At 39.1% G+C, this 19,961-nt stretch overlaps 1 protein-coding gene across 1 annotated transcript in view; it reads right to left on the reverse strand.

The window, feature by feature from the left end:
- The window catches only part of NCKAP5 (NCK associated protein 5), a 976,754-nt gene extending 961,096 nt beyond the window's left edge, over positions 1-15,658 (reverse strand). Inside the window, exon 1 of the mRNA XM_032250728.1 lies at positions 15,182-15,658. The gene's annotated coding sequence lies outside the window, so the exon portion shown is untranslated. The remainder of the gene's footprint in view (positions 1-15,181) is intronic.
- Between the last annotated feature and the right edge of the window lie 4,303 nt (positions 15,659-19,961).

The following is a 19,961-nucleotide window of genomic DNA, read 5'->3' on the forward strand; positions in this document are numbered from 1 at the left end:
TGCATATTATATATGTATGTTATACATATATAAGGCCTTTCATGTAGTAAATGCTCAAAATATTTTAGATTTCTTTGTTTTATTGATAATGATGGATTGAGGCAGAAAGTACTGGAGATAGCATGACAGGGGGAAGGAGGCTCAAGCTGGATTCCTCCTACCCAAAGCAATTGGACTAACACATTCTTTTGTAAGAATCCTCTCTATTTCTCATAGAAGCTGTAAATTGCATACACATGTGTCTTACCTGTATTCTCACCTGTCATGACTGCATTCCAAAGGCCAAAATGGCTCTGCCCTCCCTGGCCTTTATCCCTTCTGTCAAAATGCATTTAAAATGCTGCTCACTCTCTTTCTTACCTGTTAGGCTCTGACTTTCCTGTGGTCTCACCACACACTGTGTTTTTTTTCCTTTTGCTTATTTATGTAGACTGAATTTATCACAAAGTGTAATTATCGATATTCAAATTTTTATATAAAGCCAAGAGTATGTTTTCTTTATTTTGTGTGTGTGTGCATTTGCTAATCCGTTTTTCATGAAAACACAGCAAAAAGGTTAGATTAATATACACCAACATTACAAAACTGTCTCTGGGTGATGGGATTGCATGTAATTTTTTAAAACCCTCTTTCATATATTTTGCGGTATTTTCCAAATTTTCAACAGAGAATCATGATTAGAAACATTTTATAAATAGGAAAACATTGCATACTTAAATATGATGTTTGCCCAAAGAGGGATTATGAAGAGAACTATCTCCAAAGTCAGACTGCTCCAAAGATGTATCAGAACATTCACTAGAAGAAATGTTGTGTGAGTCAGCTTGATGCGCAAGTTCCCTTTGTTGTGAGCCTCCTGGGGAAACTAGGATGAAATATGCCTCTGTCTATTTCAGCCCAAGGCAGCAGTCAAGCGTTTAGTTTGCAGATTTAACATGGAAATTTGTACCTTTGCTCATACGCCTTTTGAACTTTCCTTGGCACTTTCCTTTCTGGTTGGATTCCTTCTAAGTGAAGAAAAGCTGAATGATTTGTATCACCCGGTCCCCACACATATATTTACAGGCTTGAAAAAAAAAAATCCTAGTCTAGACAATAATTAAAGTCAGAAGTGTAGCTTAATTAAAAGACATCTTTTTCTGAGCCCTGGGGGCCATTCCTAAACACTCATGACCAGCAGTGTTTACCCAGACTGTTCTGGGGGTGCACTTGGGGATAGCCTCTTGGGCACAGTCTCTTACAGCAAGTGTGAGAATACCAAGGATTGATGTGGGTGGTAGGTGTAGGTGGGTGTGAAGAAGATGAAAGAGAGATGTTTTTCTGAATGCGTAAGGACAAATGTCAAGGATCACTGTGGAGCAACTAAGACATCAAGGAAGCAGAAATCAAATTCGATCAGCTAGGAACCTAGAAAACGCTTAGTCAGAATATGCCCAGAAATCACAAACCACCAACTCTAGAGGCTTTGTTGGCCATTAGATATATTTTGGTCAGCTTATGAAATGCTTTTAAAAAAATAATACTAGCATTTAAAATGGAGAGATTTTGCCTAAAAGTCAAAATTTTCAGCTTTCTTTTGAGTAACTGAAAAAAGTAAAACACAGAGTCAATTTCTTTCCTGCAACAGTTGCTGGTGCTAAGCAACAGTTACATCCTTCAGGTATTTAACAGGACATGCCCTCCAGTTCGGCCACACTCACAAATCCCTGCCATCGCTACTACAATGCAATCCAGTGGCAGTTCCCTTATCATGCAGCTGATTTTGTTTTTCTCACTCCTAGCAGGTTTCCATTATCTATATCACCTTATGGCCTTTGCAGCTATTTGAATCTGAAGGTCTCCCCACCACCCTCTCATACCCATGCTCCTTCCCCTGGCCATGCCTTACCACAGTCTGTAGTTCATCTAGAATCCTCCTTTCTTTGTGTTGGTTGGTGCCTTATTAGAAACAAATCAGGATTCAATCCTGGGCTACTTTGTAAGCATTGTAATCTTCTGAGAAAATAGGACAACAAATAGAAAGGCATCTGGACATGGAGCCGGTAAACTAAGATTCAATTCCCACTAATACTAGAACCAACTTATACTGTCGAAAAACATGTGCGTTCAGATCCTATATCCTTAATTTTCTAGTTTGAGATCTTGAGCAGTCTGCTTAACCTGTCTGAAGCTCTCTCCTTATCTGTGATTGTAAATATTTGCCCTACCTGACTCACTGGATTATAGTAAAAACCAAAGAAGATATTGTAAGGAAGTGATTTAGACAGCTCCTACGACTAAATCAATTTAAGATAATTTTTGGCCAGATTATTAAATTACTTTGCATGAGTTGATGAAAAATCTGCCTCACCAGATTTTCCAAACTCTCTCTCTGAAAAAGCAAATAGTATAATGATATGGCTGTCAATATCTTTTTAACATTTGCCCAACTCTGTATGTTTTTTACCAAGTGTACAAAAGTGCTTTAAGTGTGTATATAGCCTTTCTCCCTAACTATCTAGAACACTCAACTAACTAAAAATCTGTCTTCCCAGTGTCTACAATGCCCACTATTTCAGGTTTCCATATATAAGAAATTTTTAACTGGCTTATAACATATTTCTGGTTTGTACTATAAATATGTGTATACACTTAACTTGAATTAGTAGATATAACAATGGCATTCTGATTTACAGAACCTAAGAAGAGAGAATATAAAGAATTTGATCTCAATACTATTAGGTTGGTGCAAAACTAATTGCGGTTTGCCATTGCTTTCAATGCAAGTTTTCTTAAAAAGGCAGTTTTCTCATCCCCACCTCTGTCAGCTTTCATAGAGTTGAAGAGAGTTAAGATCTTATTCTCGATGAGGCTTTGGCTTAAGGAAATGCTCTGGCTGGTTTGGTCTTCCTTCAAGACCACTAAATGGCAAAGGTGCAATTACTTTTCAGCAACCTAGTAATAATTCCAAGATTAAAAATATTTTCTGAATATTAAAAGAATAGGTATTTATGACAAATAATTTGGTTGTGGCTATAGTCATTGTTGTAGGTACAGGCACACCATGGTGATATTGCAGGTTGGGCTGCTGACCACTGCAGTAAAGTGAATATTGCATTAAAGGAAGTCACACAAATTTGTTGGTTTCCCAGTGCAGAGAGAAAGTTATGTTCACACTATGCTACAGTCTTTTAAGGGTGTAGTAGCGTTATGTCTTAGAAACAATGTGTATATCTTAGTTTAAAGATACTTTGTTGCTAAAAATGCTGATTATAAGTGGTCAGCATGTTTAATCTTTTTGGTGGTGGAGCATCTTGCCTTGATGTGGATGCCTATGGACCAATCAGGATGGTGCTTTCTGAAGGCTGAGATGGTGGTGCCAATTTGTTAAAATAAAAAAATAAAGTTTGACATTGGTTGATTTTTCTTTTCATGAAAGTTTTCTCTGTGACATACAAGGCTGTTTGATAGTCGAAGCCAACCCTCTCACACCCTGCTGCTACTTTATCAACTAAGTTTATGAATATGCTAATCATTTGTCATCATTTCAACAATGTTCACTGCATCTTTACCAATAGTAGATACCATCTTAAGAAATCACTTTCTTGGCTCATCCATAAGAAGCAACTCCTCATCTGTTAGAGTTTAATCATGAGATTGCAGCAATTCAGTCATATCTTCAGGCTCCACTTCTTTTTTTTTTAATTTTAAGTTCTGGGGTACATGTACAGATCGTGTAGATTTGTTACATAGTTATACACGTACCATGGTACTGGTTTACTGCATCCATTGTCCTATCAACTATATTAGGTATTTCTCCTAATGTTATCCCTCCCAAATTCCCGCAACCCCTGCTATTCCTTCCCTAGCCCCTCACCCCCTAGACCCCAGTGTGTGATGTTCCCCTCCCTGTGTCCATGTGTTGTCACTGTCTATCACCCACTTATTAGTGAGAACATGTGGTGTTTGCTTTTCTATTCTTGTGTCAGTTTGCTGAGAATTATGGTTTCCAATTTCATCCGTGTCCCTATAGAAGATATGAACTCATCTTTTTTATGGCTGTATAGTGTTCCATGGTATATATATGACACAATTTCCTTTATCCAGTCTCAGAAGGAATGCCACACAACTACAACCATCTGATCTTTGACAAACCTGACAAAAACAAGCAATGGGGAAAGGATTTCCTATTTAATAAATGGTGTTGGGAAAGCTGGTTAGCCATATACAGAAAGCTGAAACTGAATCCCTTCCTTACGCCTTATACAAAAATTAACTCTAGATGGATTAAAGATTTAAACATGAAGCCTAACACCATAAAAACCCTAGAAGAAAACATAGGCAATACCATTCAGGACACGGGCATGGGCAAGGACTTCATGACTAAAACACCAAAAGCAATAGCAACAAAAGCCAAAATAGACAAATGGGATCTAATTAAACTTAAGAGCTTCTGCACAGCAAAAGAAACTGTCAATAGAGTGAATTGGCAACCAACAGAATAGGTAAAAAATTTTGCAATCTACCCATCAGACAAAGGGCTAATATCCAGAATCTACAGAGAACTTAAACAAATTTACAAGAAAAAAACAAACAACCCCATCAAAAAGTGGGCAAAGTATATGAACAGACACTTTTCAACAGAAGACAGGCTCCACTTCTAATTCCGGTTCTTTTGCTCTTTCTACCATATCTGCAGTTATTTTCTCCCTGAAGTCTCAAACCTCTCAAAGTCATCCATGAAAGTAAAAACAACTTCTTCCAAACTCCTGTTAATGATGATATTTGACTTCTTCCCACAAATCACAAATGTTCTTAATGGCATCTAGAATGGTGAATCCTTTCCAGTAACTTTTCAATTTAGTTTGCCCAGATCCATCACAGGATCTGTAAGACTATTTATGATGGCTTTAGTCTTACAAAATGTATTTCTTAAATAATAAGATTTGAAGTTTAAATTACTTCTTCATCCTGGGCTACAGAATGGATGTTGTGTTGACAGACATGAAAGCAACATGAATCTCCTTGTACATCTCCTTCAGAGCTCTTCAGTGATCAGGTGCATTGTCAATGAGCAGCAATATTTTGAAAATAGTCTTTTTTTTTCTGAACAGTAGGTCGGAATGGTGGGCTTAAAATATTTAGTAAGCCATGCTATAAACAGATGTGCTATCACCCATGATTTGTTATTTTATTTTTAGAGTACAGGCAAGGTAGATTTAGCATAATTCTTAAGGACCCTAGAATTTTTGGAATGATAAATGAGCATTGGCTTCATATTAAAGTGACTAGCTGCATTATACCCTAACAAGAGAGTCAGCCTGTCCTTTAAATATTTGAAGCCAGGCTTTGACTTCCCCTCTACAGCTTGAAAGTCCTAGATGATATCATCTTCCAATATAATGCTATTGCACCTATATTGAAATCTTTTTTTTTTTTTTTTTTTTTTTTAATAAGACAGAGTCTCGCTCTGTCTCCAGGCTGGAGTGCAGTGGTGCAATCTTGGCTCACTGCAACCTCTGCTTCTCAGGTCCAAGCAATTTTTCTGCATCAGCCTCCTGAGTATCTGGTACTACAGGCATGTACCACCAAGCTAATTTTTGCACTTTTAGTAGAGATGGGGTTTCACCAGGTTGGCCAGGATGGTCTCAATCTCCTGACCTCGTGTTCCACCCACCTAGGGCTCCCAAAGTGCTGGGATTATAGGCATGAGTTACTCCACCCAGCCAAAAATCTGTTCTTTAGTATTGCCACCTTCACCATTCATCTTAGCTGGATCTTCTGGATAACTTACTGCAACTTCTGCATTAGCACTTGCTGCCTCACTTTTCACTTTTATGTTATAGGGATGGCTTCTTTCTTTAAACCTCATGAGCCAACCTCTGGTAGCTTCAAACGTTTCTTCTGCAGTTTTCTCATCCTCACCCATCAGTTTTCAGAGTTGAAGAGAGTTAAGGTCTTGTTCTAGATGAGGCTTTGGTTTAAGGAAATGTTATGGCTTGTTTGGTCTTCTTTCAGGACCACTAAAACTTTATCCATAACAGCAGTGGATCCTGCTTTGCTGTTTTTGTGTCGTTCATTGCTCACTGGAGCAGCACGTTTAATTTTCTTCAGGAACATTTCCTTTGCATTCACGACTTGGCTAACTGGAGCAAGAGGCCTAGCTTTCAGGCTGTCTCAGCTTTCAACATGCCTTTTTCACTAAGCTTTATCATTTCTGGCTTTTAATGTTAAGTAAGAGATGCACGACTCTTCCTTTCACTTGGACACTTTAGAGCCATTGTAGGGTTATTAACTGGTCTAATTTCAATACTGTTGTCTCTCACGGAAGTGGAAAAGCCAAGGATAGGGAGAGAGATGGGAGAATGGCAGGTTGGTGGAACAGTCAGAACACACACATATATTGATTTTAACTTCACCCTCTTATATGGGCATAGTTTGTGGTACCTCAAACCAATTGCAATAGTAAGATTTAAAAAATCACTGATCACAGATCACCAAAGCAGATATATTAATACTAATAAAAGTCTGAAATATTGTGAGAATTACCGAGATGTGACACAGAGATACAAAATGATCACATGTTGGGAAAATGGTGCTGTTAGACTTGCTCAACGCAGGGTTGTCACAAACCTTCAATTTGGAAAAAATTATATTATCTATGAAGTGCAGTAAAGCAAAGCACAATAAAACAAAGTATTCCTGTGTTTACTGTGGAGAAATACTGTTAACATTCATTTTCAAATTTTTCAAAATCACTATTTTAAATGATAGTGTAATGTATTTCATCTTATGAATGTAGCATTTTTATTCATTTGATTCACAATGATTAATGATAAATCACTATTAAACCATTTTATAAATGAGCTATGTTTTACTTATTACATTAATATTTATGAATTAAAAACAAATTCAGCAATATAAAAATATAAGATGAAAGTAAAAATTATCTTCTCATTTTAATGAAAGTAATTTCTAACTTTTATTTGTAGATGAAGACATCTTTAAAATGAATTCCTAATCCACTTACTTTCAGCCTACATTTACCACTTACTATATCATAGTCATTATTCCAATCAACTAGATCTACATCAGTTTGTAATGGTTGCACAGTATTCTATTCCCTATTACCTATTTAACAATCACCTACCTATGGACTTCAGATTATTTTCAGTTTTCACTAGTTTTTTTTATGTTTTACCATTAAAATTGTAATGAATAATTGTACAAGTAGATATTTGTACAGATCATGTATTTCCTTTGAGCAGATTAAATTATAACAGAATATATTAAAATACTCTAAATTATAATAGAATAAATTAAAACACTCCAACATCTATTGGTAAAATACTTTCCATAAAAGCCACACAAATTGGCACTCCACCATCAAATTATGAGACAGCCTGTCTCTTAACAAACTACCTCATATCTGATCAGAGTATTACAGTAAGATGCAGAGAAAGATATAAAATAGTATATCATATAAGTCTGAGAGGGAGGCAACTGCCAATCTTGTTGTAGGTTCTGTAAAAACCAGGGCAATAGAGAAAGGACCTAAACATTTTGGTAGAACTGAAATGGAGAGGCAGCAATCTTCATTTCCTTTAAAATTGGGCCAGAACCTAGCTTATTCACAGATCCTTAAAAATATGTGATTTCTGCTCATTTAAGAATGAAAGCCTGATTAACACATTCAGTCTCTTACCTTCCAATATTCTACCAACTAAGTCTAATTACCTGTTGTGCTACTACCTGCCTCTCTTTGAAATGCAAAATCATAGGGAGCCTAATGAAATGAGAACATGGTCCAAGTACTGGATCATTTCCTGGTGATGATGTGACAATAGCAACCTGTGAAACTAGGGCTGATGACATCATCCTGAGTCATGGAAGCTCTAAACATCTGTCAGCCTCTCTCTTTCCTCTCATCCTTTATCCTCTTTCCAATCCATCTCTGCTGATTCAGCTTACAGGATGTCTGCTATATCTGTCACACCCTCTCCACACCAACAACATTGGTTTGGGTTCTCCTCAATCTCTAGGAGGATCATTTCCATAGTGTACTAACTGCTGTCCTTAGGCTCTTTTCCACTCATACCTTGACAGGGCTGATTTCCTAACCTAACTAAAGCCCTTGCTGACTTCCTACTGCCAACAGGACAAAGCTGATCCAAAGGCATGTTGGTCAAAGCAGAAGAGTATAACTTACTTAAAATTTCATTTTCTTGATTTCTGATTGTAAAACATTTGACATGTGGCATACTGACATCTATTTACACTTTTGCCTTATGCTCAAAAATTGGTAAGGTTGACTGAACTCTGAGGTGTCCAATTAACTAGTTTCCTTAAATAGCACTTTTAATCACGTTTATTGGCGTATAATTTATACGTAATAAAATTTTCCTTTTCAAAGAGCACAATTCAGTAGGTTTTAATATATTCATAGCATAATACAATCAGCACCACTATTTAATTCGAGAACATTTTGTCACCCCGAAAAGAAAGCCTATACCCATTACCAGTTACTTCCCAGTATCACTTGTCCAAGCCCTTAGAAATAACTACTCTCTTTTTCTATGGATTTGCCTATTCTGAACATTTCACATGGAATTATACACTATGTGACCTTTTACATTTTGCTTTTTAAACTTAACATAATGTTTTCAAAGATAAATCATGTGGTATATAAATCGGTGTTTTATTCCTTTATATGGCTAGATAATATTCCACTGTATGAATATACCACATTTCCTTTATCCATTTATCAACTCATTGTCATTTGGTTCTTTCCACTTTTGGGTAAGTATGCAAAATGTTGCTATGAACACCCATGTACAAGTTTAATGTGGACATATATTTATAGTTCTTTTGTGACTACATGTAGTAGTGGACTTGATGGATCATATGGAAACACTACGTTTAGCATTTTGAGAAACTGCCAAACTGTTTTAAAAATGGCTACACATTCCCATCAGCCATGTATGAGGGTTCTAACTTCTTCAAATTCTTGCCAACATTTATTATTGTCCATCTTTTTTATCACAGCCGTATTAGTGGGTAAAAAGTGGTAACTAATTTGGTTTTTATTTGTGTTTCCCTAAAACTGATAATGTTGAGCATATTTTATGCATATAGGTCATTTGTATATCTTCTTTTGTGAAATGACTATTTGAACTGTTTGCTCATTTTTTAACTGGGTTGTCTTTCTATAGCTGAGTTATAAGCTTTCTTTATATATTCTAGTTAAATAATACTCTTTTGTATTTTTATCCTACTTGGAGTTTATTGAGCATCTTGGATATGTAGATGTATGTCTTTCATCAAATGTGGCATGTTTTTGGCTGTTATTTCTTCAAATATTCTTTCTGTTCCTTCCTATCTTTCCTGTTTCTCAAACTCCCATAATGTGTATATTGGTATCCTCTTTCTTGAATTCTCATAGTGTGTATTTAACATATGAATGTCCCAAGGAAAAGCATCTTTGCACTTAATAAATTCTGAGTCAGGTAAAATAAAGATAAGACCTGAGACTGGAAGTTTGCAGGGTGCTGGCAGAAAGGGCAAATTATGACAATTTTGGGGTGAATAAAGTTTTGTCCCTTCCAGTAGTTTCTAGGGTGGTTGAAATTCTATTTAACATTATAGTCATTAAACAGTGATACTTGGTAATAGTAATGACCTAGTAGTGACTAGCCTACTGGTTTACACAGCTCCTGTAATCACAAAATTGTTAGGCTTCAAGCTAGGAAGAGGGAAATGAAAAAGGGCAAGTTAAATGCCATACAGTTCACTGTTCTGGCTGAGATTCAGCTAATTTTTCCCCTGAATAAATGCTCCTCAGATTATTGCAAGCCTTTCTTTAATTTCCTGAGTTCCAGAAACATTGATTTTGGCTATTTTTGTCAGTGTCTTCTTGCTCTTTTGGAGAAGCAGATTTTCAGAGGTCCTTACTCTACCATTTCAGAAGTACTTCTTCCCCCTAGCATTCTTAGAAACTAGAAACGGGGGTTTAAGTGGTTTATTTTATCATGTATATTGTTGTCAAGTAATATTTCTTGGGTGCCCCACCTCTGGCCAGATCCTCTTTCTTCAGAGGTATCTTTTTGAGTCCTCTAAAACTTAAAATATAAAATTAATTCCAAGTTATTCTTTTGTTATCACAAAGCCACTGCTATTACCAAGTATCACTGCTTAATAACTATAATGTTACATAGAATTTCAACCTGACAGAAATCAAAGACTTAAAAATTTTAACCAAACATACAGCATGGTGAAGGGTTGTCCAATTATAAGAGAAGTATTCTATTATCTAGGATTTTTATTCTAACAGAAAAATTACTACCTTGTATATACCTTCTTGTTACTCTTAATCACTGCAGCATGAGTTTTCTCCTACCTCTTCTAGACATTCATCTATAGACCCACAGATTCACTGTTGATATTCAGCAACATTTAGCAATGATCCAGAGCCCTGTACAGATATCTCAGTCCAGATAAATAGATTGCACACAAAGTAGATTAATGCAATAGATTAACCAGCCACTAGAATGTAAACAAAACAGAAGATTCCTCAGTGAATGTGCAACAACCAGAAAGATAAATTGTATGTGGGATTATAACTGGAGGTTAAGAACTAAAACATGGATTTCAGAAAATCATGGTATTAAATCTGGCTCCACCGCTCACCAGCTCTGTGACTTTATCATGTAAAGCCACTTTATCATGTAAAGTCTCTACTTCTTCTCTGCAAATAGAAGTAATACCTGCTGCATCAGGATTTTGTGCAGATTAAATGGGATAATGCATGTGTAGCATATAGCGTAGTGCAGGGCTTATAATAAGCCCTCAGCAAATGATAGTGTTAGCTGGTAACCTGAATACTCCCATTCCTGAGCACGCTGACTAACTGCAGCTATATGAATATATTTCAGTTCTGAAAAGCAAGGTATGTCTCAAAGGTGAGATTGTTGCCTGTAAATAGTCTCCATGTCCCACCTCAGAGCTCTTTCTCAGGCTAACTCATAAATATGAATCTCCCTTGTGTGTACTACATGCTACCTTATTACAAACCACAGACTTCAAGAAAGCGTGTCTTCCATTCATGAATGCATAAATAAAGCATCAACATTTATTGTGCATATTTCATGTGGCAGGGACTAATGTCAGCACTGGTGTAGGGTGATGAACAAGGTCCCTACCCTCACACAGATTACTTTCAAGTAGAGGATGCAGGCAGATAATAGAGACTCCATTTTGTCATTAGAGACTCATAAAACTAAGATTTTAAACCAGGTATTTCCCTAACTCCCTCATAGCTTGAGCTCTGTTGTGATTCACATTTCATCCAGGACACTTCCATTAGTTGGATTTGAAAGTCAGAATGAAGATCAGGAGTTCTAGGTACTCAGTTTCTGCTGTTCCTGCCAGAGGTGTCAGGTAATTTGCAACATCTATAGCAATGGCCCTAATATCCTATCTCTAGCTTCACTTGTTTCAAGAAACAAAGATGCTTGTTTTGGTGGAGGAGATGAGAGCAGAGGCAATGTGATCGTAGAGCTAGCGGTGGTAGCATTAGTTGCAATGGTTTGAATATCTGTCCCCTCCAAAACTCATGTTGAAATAAAATCCTCAAGGTGGCTGTATTACAAAGTGGAACATTTAAGAGGTAACTGAGTTATGAAGGTTCTGCCCTCATATATGGAACAACCAATTCATGGATTAATGGATTAATTGGTTAAAGGATTAATGGATTATCACAGAAGTAGGACTGGTGGTTTCATAAGAAGAGGAAGAGAGCTGAGCTTGCATGTTCAGGCTTCTCACTGTGTGATGCCCTGGGCCACCTCAGGACTCTACAGAGTCCCACCAGCGAGACAGAGGTGGTCCCTCAACCTTGGACTTCCCAGACTCCATAACTGTAATGAATTTGTAAATCAATCTATTTTCTTTATAAATTACCCAGTTTCTGGGCATTTTTTCTGTTATATGCAACAACAACAACAAAAATGGACTGAGACCATCAGCTTCCTGAGTCCCAGCTTTGTGATAGTGACAGAGACATAGTTGTAAGTTCTCCCTGCTCCCCGTTTTCTTCTATAAGGAGGAATACCTGCTCAAACCAGTACACAAATCCTTTCTCCTTAAGCTAGCTGAAATAGACTATGTTGTTACTGAATCCTGACCCAAACAGAGAAACAAATAAATAAGAAAGAAATGAACAAATAAATAAACAAGTTAAGTATTGATTGCAGTAAATACCATGAAGAAAGAGTGATGAAAGATGAGGAAAGATTTTTCAGATGGACTTTTTTCAAAAGGCTCCTTTGACAAAAATGAATTTAAACAGAGGCCTAAAGGAAAGGAGGAACTAAGAGAAGAATCAGGGAAAAAGACTTCCAGGTAAAGCAAACATCAGCAGCAAAGGCCCAAAGATGGGGCAGGATTTGTTGATCTCACTCATAAGAGAGGACAGCATCTTTGGAAATTTGGGACAAATAGCACACTATGAAGCTAGAAAAGTAAGCAAGGACCAGAACTTCTCAAAGTGTGGTCCAGAGACTGGTGACAATCTGCAAACTCTTTGTGGCCGATCTGTGATAAGTACAAAAATTAAGAATAAATATTTAGCCGGGCGCGGTGGCTCAAGCCTGTAATCCCAGCACTTTGGGAGGCCGAGGCAGGTGGATCACGAGGTCAAGAGATCGAGACCATCCTGGTCAATATGGTGAAACCCCGTCTCTACTAAAAATACAAAAAAAATTGGCTGGGCATGGTGGCGCGTGCCTGTAATCCCAGCTACCCAGGAGGCTGAGGCAGGAGAATTGCCTGAACCCAGGAGGCGGAGGTTGCGGTGAGCCAAGATCGCGCCATTGCACTCCAGCCTGGGTAACAAGAGCGAAAACTCCGTCTCAAAAAAAAAAAAAAAAAAAAAAAGAATAAATATTTAGAAGTGTTGTAGCAATATGACATCACCACAACATTCATGCAACATTTCTATTATATTTAAAGAAACTATCAGTGCATAATAAATTAGAAATTTAAAACACAAAACAGGTCCTTCATCATAGGTAGTTTAGAAGCATTGTTCTATATGTCTGGCCTCTCAAACTTTTCCTCTAAAGAGCCCAGTGGTAAATGTTTTAGGCTTTTCAGAGCCATAGAGTCTGTGTTGCAACTACTCAGCCCTGCTGTGGTGACACAAAAGCAGCCGTAGACAAAATGTAAACAAATGGGTGTGGCTGTGTTTCAGTAAAACTTTATTTACAAAAAACACACGGTGGCAGATTTGGGCCTGTGATCTGTAGTTTGTCAACCCCTGTTCTAGGCCATAGGAAGGAGACTGGACTTGACTTTAAAGCCAACAAAACCACATGATTAACTGACGCCAACCTTCCCTCTTGATCCCCTCATTACCGCCTGCCCATATTTATAAAGTCTTTGTGTGACTGACTCAAAATCAGAAAGGACCTTGGAACTCCTGTAAGCTCTAATTCCATGCTCCTCTTTTAGCGATCTTGGTAAGCGAAGTTCCTGCTTACAGGACTTGTGTCCAAAGCAGAGTCCCTTTTGTCTCTTACCTGTATCCCCCCAAAATGATGATGACACCATATACTCTGCATTAACCTGATGAGCCACTCAGAGCCCTACGTGAGGTCACAGTCTTATGTTCTCCAGGACCTGGCCAATCAATCACAGGTTTACATCGTCCTCTGAGTCATTAGGTCACCCCCACTGTCCTATTTTCAGAGGTGTGCCATCACATTTTTCTTTTCTGCAAAGCTGTGCTTTTGTCCAAACGAACCTCTGTGGCCACCATGCATCTCTGATGCTGTTATGTCTGAAACAGTTGCATTGGACAGGCAGCAAATCACATGTGTAGCCTTGTTTTTCTCTGGGCTCAAACACAGTCACAGACAGGAAAGCTTTCTGCGTTCACACATGTCTCTGTCACACAGCCCCCATTTCATAAACACAACCCACCAGGCACACAGCAGAACGCCTATTCCCTCCTCTGGAGCACAGACCACTGTGTGTGTGAGGAGGTGGATTCTCCCCAGTAGGTCTCTCACACAGAGGGTATAGAGCTGAGGCAGCTTTTTCTGAAATCTCTTTTATTTAAGGTTTCTTTTATTGACTCAGGACAAACTGAATGGGTAAAACTTTGCTGTTGCAAGTTTCCTTAAAATATCCCCTTCTGGGCCTACTACCGTTTATCTTGGCAGCAGGTAGCTTGGAGAATTTTGGAAAGTCTCAGCTTGGCATAGCCTCAGAGCTACTGGCACATTAAAGATTAATAAAGCACATTTAACTGAACTCAGGACGCTGCAATGCGATCCTTCACTGTGAAATGTGCAAGATTCTTTGTTTGCAATGAACAAAATTGAAGCCAGAAAGGGCCTACTGTGACAAATTAAGATAGGAAACAATCAGGAGCTGTGTATGTCTTTCACTGGTCAATTGATGGGTAGGAATCAATGCCCCTGCTCAGCCATCCTCTAACTTAGCATTCTTAGGAATTTAAGATCAGCATCTGAGTATGACCCAAGAGCTGCGTATTTACTGAACTTGCAGCACCACAGAAATCATGCAACTGCACCTGCCTCCTTAAAATATTAGAAAAAGATGATTCAGAGTGAATTCCCAAGTTAGCAGCTTCCCCAGTGAAAATCAGGATAAAGCAAGGCATTTCCAAATATTTTGGCTTTGCTTTAGTGAACCAGAATGCTTGGGTCTGGCTGAGTATTAAACCAGGAAGAGTGAAAAAAAGAAAAAAAAAAAAAACAACACTATTCACATGCATAGTGTGGGGCTGGCTGCAGAATGAACCAGACAACATGAAAATGAAAATAAAAATTAATCAGGCATACACATCCTAACTGCTGGTTCCTAAGAGGAATTAATCTCCAGACACCTGGATACACAGAAGCAAGTACTGGGCTAGGTCAGCAAAGGCAAACATTTTAAAATGTACCATCCTGAATTCTGGAAAAGCACTCGCAGACACCACGTGCCGTGTAATGCCCCGTGTCTATTTACACAGTGAGTGTGATCCCTTCATGTCCTCCAGGAAAATCACAGGCAAACTCTGCACTCTGCAAATCAGAGCTCTAGACCAGAGCACTTAACACATTGGGTGCTTTTCTCTACACCAACATCAACATTCAAGGAAAAAAAAAAAATGAAAAGAAAATTCTGTCCTTACCGAGAAGGCACAGCAGACAGGGACGCTGAATGTTTCACTTTAGCCCACTCATAGCTTTCTCTTTCATTCGATCAATGTTCTAATGCTATTGAGGAGAGTTCCTGGGGTTTTCGGATCTTCCTTCAAGAGTTTTAATCACTGGTTTCCCCAGGCCGGGTTTAACAAACATCGCTGTGTTCTGTCAACATTTGCATGCGGCACCACATTGGGCAACCAGCCAACACACAGAGTTTCAAGAGGCAAGGAGAGAAAACTGACACCCTAACAAACATGCTTCCCTCTTTTGTGTCCTGTAAGGTGGTGCTCAAAGTGTCACCTTTGATTCTGACGGGAGCTAAAGATAGCCTCTTTTTATGACTTTCTCCACTGCCCCCGGACGAACGCCTTGCTGGGTTGCAGGAGCTGGGTTCTGCAAAGTTTGTGTTTTGTCTCACTGCCCTGAAGTTCTCTGCACAATCGCATGGTTTGCCTCTCCACCAGCTGCACTTTAAATGTATTTTAATTGGCTGGAATGTCGAAAGAATCCATTTGGCAGTCGTTTACATGTGAAGCACGCCCAGGGCAGCTGAAAGAGGCCCCAGAAGCAGCCGATTACTTCATCAAAAGCTGCAGTTTGAATACCATTGACTCCTACATAACTACAGTGAACTCAATTCTATAGGCAAGAAGGAGTAATTAATAATTTGCTGAGAAAATTCTTCATTCATCTAAATGCCAAAAAAGCAAAGGAAAAAAAAATCCCTGCAGACACAACAGTTCTTCTGAAAGGCTTGATTTATAGCCGCCAGTTCTACTCTTCACAAACATTGACTTTGTATAGCATTACAGGAGGGGTATAATGCATAATTCGGTTTGCCTGAAAAGTTAATTTAAGTAATTTTCCTTTTGAATGATCCCCTGAGATACATCGTTCTATTACGTCTTTATACATTAGCCATATGCTACAATAAATATTGTCAATACTTGTGGCATTTTCTCATTCTCTTTATTTTTCTTGGTTGTTTGCAATAATTAGTTTGTGAGCTCCACTAGATCCAGTCACAAATAAATTCACCCTGAGTCAAAGTAGATAATCATTACCACACAGAACTTGCAAGCCACACTGAAGTTTAAAACACTTGGAAAAAAAAGTTCATCTAAACAGATTCTAACATCAAGCTGGTGGCAAAAGGAACACACACACACACACACACACACACACACACACGGATATGCATGTATGTCTCAAAAAAAATCAAAAAATGATAAAACAAGTAATAATACATACAAAATAACAAATAAATGGAATCATTTTCAAATGCTTCCTTACCATTGTTTTGCTGAGAAGACTTTTCAAGAGCATATGTAAATTAGATTTACAGATTTAGAATCCCTGGACATCTCAGGTAAGCCTGAGCTCACTCCTCATTAAGAACCCCTGGTTTGGACTCAGTATATCTAGTAAGATCTCAGCATCCCAAGTTTGCCTGTCTCTGGAAAACAGGAGCCAATGAACATTGTCAAATTTGTTCTGATGCCTTTTCCTCACTTCAGTAAAGTTGTTTGTGGTTCATAACAAGACGGCACAAGAATGATGTATGCAAGTGGTTTGGATGGATTTGTTGAACCACCCAGAAATTAAACCAGTACCCTGAGTGAATAGGCATCTTTAGCAGAAAAGCAGAGGAGCAGAAGACAGGGGGAAAGGATCAGGGTTAGCCCCATGGGTATACAACCTGCACAGTCACACACAGCCCGGTGCTTACAAGGGACCTGTACTTGGACTAATGCTGTACTGGCAACATCTTTAAATTCTTAACTTCTGAACAAGGGGCCCAATGATTTCATTTTGCATCAAGCCTGACAAATTATATAGCTGGTCCAGAGAGAGATAGTATATATCTAATCTGATTCAACACATGGTTGGAATTGAAAAGCCCTGGGAGGAGCATACTAAGGGTGTGGGTGACAAATACTTTTGTCTTGTGCAATGTCCTGCCTTAGATTTTGGAGCCACTGAGATGGTTGAGAAGGGTGATTTAGGAAGGGGGATCTCTCCAGCCAACACCGGAGGTGGGAATGGTGTGGTAGGTGGCAACTGCTGTGTCCTGAGCTGATGGTTCACTGTTTCTTGTGTGGCTATACTTCATCTGACTGGTTCAGAATGAGTTTTTGTTTCCCATACAGCCAGTTCCCCCTGCCATTCTATGGGCAGAAACCTCCATGAATATAACTATCATCTATTTTAAAGTTATTCTAGAACCATGATTCAGGGTTTTATGTAGTTAAATTCAGCCCCAAATCTCAAAGGCACTGCCGATTCACTGCTGTGAAGTCTGATAAGTCTGAAATTACCAGGATACTGTTGAATGATTAGGCATGGGTCACCTTCTGCTCCTAAAGTTGTTCTCAAAAACCTACACTTGCGCCTGGATTTTGGCCTGCTCTGGCCTTATCAGAAACCATACAGAGAAGTTTCTCTTTCAGAAGAGAAGTTGGTCTTGGATGTCAAGTACTTCATGTTGCTTGTATCCTGTGTCTGTTCGTGGGACTGCTAATGTGCTCTGACACTGGTGTTTAATAAGTAAAACAGATTAGCATTCTAGAAATAGAAGAGAATTTAGAGACGGGCTGATCCAAACTATTCTTATTTTAAAAAGGATAACTGAGGCAAGAAGTGATGAGTGACTTCTCAGAAAATTAGTAAAACAATATGTCCAGGTTGCATACTTTCTTTTGCCATACAAGTTCCTACTTTCAACTGCCCAAATGATTTCCCATTCTGAATTGCCTACTGACTCCAATGTACTTTCCTGGTTCCGGTCTACTTTTATACTGCCAGAGGTATTTCAAGTACCCAAGTTCTAATTCCTTGTCTTACCCGTATGAGTCACCTTCATGCACAGCATTGAGCGTGCCGCACCAAGAGGAATCTGTTGTTGCAAAGGACACATGGCTTAGCCATTCTCGATCAAAGACACCTAAGAATTCTTAGTTCCCAGGACATAGATTCCTCTCTGTCACTTACAGACCTTTAGTATGCATCCTAGTAATCTTGTTACACAGGAGAGACAGGTGTGAGCAGCTCACAGTGTCCAGGAAATAGCAAAGTAACCCTGCTTTAACTGCCTCCTGGAGCTTGTAAGCTTGTGCTACCCTTCTTTGTCCACTCTCTGGGTTAAGGTATCGATAGGTCAGAGGTTCCTTGGATTGGGGCTGGCCAGTAGGGGGCCCGGTATGGGTATATGATGAGTCATAGACACAAAACAAGGAATCATGTTCTGGGAATGCAGAATGATCTATTAGAGTGATCTGGTGGGTTCTGGAGGTCATAGAAAAGACCAGAGCCAGGAAGGCAAAGTGAAGGGCGATATGTAGGAATGGAAAGGTCTTGGTGCTGCAGAGAAGCAAACCAAATTCCTGATTGTGGCTTTTCAGGCACTGACCTGGACTAGACCTTAACTTCCTCATGAGTAGCACAGACACAGCTATGCTAACTATACCCAAGGTTAACTTTTGGGTGTGTAACTTGACTTGCTGTCAATCATAGACAGCGCTGGAGCCATGGAAGCTCAGAGGACACACAGTGCTCATGTGACAAACCTCAGTCAGTCAAACAAAGGGTCGGAATCCAAGAAGATAAATGGAGCCACAAAGTCCTCGTTTCTAGCAAACCAGAAAACTCCCACAAAGAAGTGGCCAAATCACCGAGAAAACAGTCAAAAGCCCAGGCCACTTGAGTCCTCGGGAAATACAGAAGCAAATCAAGGAGAATGAATTACGATACTGGTGTTGAAGAGACACCAGCGAGAGGCTTCTGCACAGTGAAGCAGGAAGCCAGCCTGTGGCTTAGCAATATTGTTCACTGCAGAGGAAAAAAAAAAAAAAAAAAAATTGGAGGAAAGGCCAAAACAGGACATTTGGTTGGTTACATTCAACTCCCCTTGATGGAGCCTATCCTGAATGCCAGGCCTGCTTGGGATCACAGGGCTAGTAAGAAACAGTCTCAGCATGGGGCAGGGCATGAGCCAGCTTTGGCAGCCATAACGAAATTCCACAGACTGCAGGGCTTCGGCAACCAACATTTATCTTTTTACAATGCTGGAGGCTAGAAATCTGAAATCAAGGTATCAGCAGGTTACTTTCTTCTGAGGCGTCTCCTCTCTCCCTGGTTTGCAGATGCCGTCTTTTTCTCCATGTCTTTACATGGCGCTCTTCCCTCTGCATGTCTACTCAAATCTCCTCTTCTTACAAAAACACCAGTCATACAGGATTAAGGCCCACCCATACGACCTCATTACTTCTTTTCAAATCCTATCTCCAAATATAGTCACATTTTGAGGAAACGGGTTAGAGCTTCAACATATGAATCTGAGGGCATAATTCAGCCCATATCAGGTGGTTTTCAGATCATCTGAGAACTCGCCACAATTTGTTCCTCTTACTGTATTGACAGCCTCTGTGCTAAGAGCCCAGAGGGCCATTTCCAACTTATTCCAAAACCACCTTACTATTCGCCATTTACAGATGGGGAAACTTGAGCCTGAAGAGCTTAAGAAATTTGTTGGAGGACACAGAGCAGAGCCATTATGATTTCAGAGCCCAAGCTCTTAATGTGTCACTTAGCTGCCTTTCTGGAAGCCATGTATGTTAATATATTTGATTAGCATGATTCCTAAAACATCTAGTTCACAGAATCAGGATCTCATACTCCCTGAGCTCCTGGAACATGGTCATGACAGTTCCACCTTATCAAGCATGTATTGAGCATCTACTGAAGAGGTCAAACTTTTTTGCTTGC

This window comes from Sapajus apella, unplaced genomic scaffold (assembly GCF_009761245.1).
Source record: "Sapajus apella isolate SASKATOON/1434 unplaced genomic scaffold, GSC_monkey_1.0 scaffold72, whole genome shotgun sequence".
Classification (NCBI taxonomy): Eukaryota; Metazoa; Chordata; class Mammalia; order Primates; family Cebidae; genus Sapajus; species Sapajus apella.